Genomic DNA, 2,500 nt, shown 5'->3' on the forward strand with positions numbered 1-2,500 from the left:
CTTGTGGCTCACGGGGCTGTTAGGGTGGCACAGAAATCCCTCGGAATGGGAAAAAACGGGTCATTTTCGTGTCGCCACATTGCATGCGAACCGCATGAAACTTCCAGAGGCATTTGCAGCAGGAATGCATGTGCACTCAAAAAATGTGATATTTTTCACGGAGAGACCCCGTGAAACGCTAGAAGTGGGCGGGGATGTCTCTCTTGTGGCTCACGGGGCTGTTAGGGTGGCACAGAAATCCCTCGGAATGGGAAAACGGGTCATTTTCGTGTCGCCACATTGCATACGAACCGCATGAAACTTCCAGAGGCATTTGCAGCAGGAATGCATGTGCACTCAAAAAAGTGAATATTTCTCACGGATAGACCCCGTGATACGCTAGAAATTGGCGGGGATGTCTCTCTTGTGGCTCACGGGGCTGTTAGGGTGGCACAGAAATCCCTCGGAATGGGAAAACGGGTCATTTTCGTGTCGCCACATTGCATGCGAACCGCATGCAACTTCCAGAGGCATTTGCAGCAGAAATGCATGTGCAGTCAAAAAAAAATTGATATTTTTCACGGATAGACCCCGTGAAACGCTAGAAATTGGCGGGGATGTGTCTCTTGTGGCTCACGGGGCTGTTCGGGTCGCACAGAAATCCCTGGGAATGGGAAAACGGGTCATTTTCGTGTTGCCACATTGCGTACGAACCGCATGAAACTTCCAGAGGCATTTGCAGCAGGAATGCATGTGCACTCAAAAACTTCTATATGTTTCACGGATAGACCCCGTGAAACGCTAGAAATTGGCGGGGATGTGTCTCTTGTGGCTCACGGGGCTGTTAGGGTGGCACAGAACTCCCTCGGAATGGGAAAAGGGGTCATTTTCGTGTTGCCACATTGCATAGGAACGCCATGAAACTTCCAGAGGCATTTGCAGCAGAAAGGCACGTGCACTCAAAAATTTTAATATTTTTCACGCATAGACCCCGTCAAACGCTAGAAGTTGGCGGGGATGTCTCTCTTGTGGCTCACGGGGCTGTTAGGGTCGCACAGAAATGCCTCGGAATGGGAAAACGGGTCATTTTTGTGTGGCCACATTGCATAGGAACGGCATGAAACTTCCAGAGGCATTTGCAGCAGGAATGCATGTGCACTCAAAAACGTCTATATTTTTCACGGATAGACCCCGTGAAACGCTATAAATTGGCGGGGATGTCTCTCTTGTGGCTCACGGGCGCTGTTAGTTAGGGTCGCACAGAAATCCCTCGGAATGGGAAAAGGGGTCATTTTCGTGTTGCCACATTGCGTACGAACGGCATGAAACTTCCAGAGGCATCTGCAGCAGAAATGCATGTGCACTCAAAAACGTCTATATTTTTCACGGATAGACCCCGTGAAACGCTAGAAATTGGCGGGGATGTGTCTCTTGTGGCTCACGGGGCTGTTAGGGTCGCACAGAAATCCCTCGGAATGGGAAAACGGGTCATTTTCGTGTTGCCACAATTGGCATACGAACGGCATGAAACTTCCAGAGGCATTTGCAGCAGAAATGCATGTGCACTCAAAAACGTGAATATTTTTTCACGGATAGACCCCGTCAAACGCTCGAATTTGGCGGGGATGTTTCTCTTGTGGGTCACGGGGCTGTTCGGCTCGCACAGAACTCCCTTGGTCCACCTGATTCGTGCATACAGGCAGCAACTAAAACTCTGTAAACCTGCTGTGAGGACATCTAAACAGTGGACCAGTGAGGCTGTGGAAGATTTGCGGGCGTGCTTAGACTGTACTGACTGGGATATGTTCACGACTGCTACCAATAGTCTGGATGAACTCACAGAGGCTGTGTACATCAGCTTCTGTGAGGACTGCTGTATCCCAACACGTACCAGGGTGAACTTTAACAACAACAAGCCCTGGTTCTCAGCAAAGCTCAAAAGGTTGAGGTTGGAGAAGGAGGAAGCGTTTAGGAGTGGGGATAGAGACAGATTCAAGGAGTCGAAGAACAGGTTTAGCAAAGCGGTGAGAGAGGCTAAACGACTGTACTCAGAGACACTAAAACACCAGTTCTCTACTAACGACGCTGCTTCTGTCTGCCAAAGGGCTCAGGCACATCACCAACTACAAACCCAGAGCGCCCCACACCACTAACGACTCCCGCCTAGCCAACGACCTGAACGAGTTCTACCGTAGATTTGAAAGACAATTGGACTGTCCTGAACCACCCCTTCCCACCCAAGAGGCCCCATCCCCCACCCATACTACAGAAACGACTCTCTCCTTTCAGGAGGGAGAAGTTAATGGGCTTTTCAAGAGGCAGAATCCACGCAAAGCAGCCGGGCCGGACTCTGTCTCTCCAGCCACCCTCAGGCACTGCGCTGACCAGCTGTCTCCGGTGTTCACCAACATCTTTAACACCTCCCTGGAGACATGCCATGTACCAGCCTGTCTCAAGTCCTCCACCATCATCGCTGTGCCCAAAAAGCTAAGGCCAACAGGACTAAATGATTACAGACCGG

The sequence above is a fragment of the Petromyzon marinus genome, unplaced genomic scaffold, assembly GCF_048934315.1.
Source record: "Petromyzon marinus isolate PM22_M1 ecotype Great Lakes invasive population unplaced genomic scaffold, UKy_Petmar_22M1.pri1.0 PM_G_Scaffold_6, whole genome shotgun sequence".
Lineage (NCBI taxonomy): Eukaryota > Metazoa > Chordata > Hyperoartia > Petromyzontiformes > Petromyzontidae > Petromyzon > Petromyzon marinus.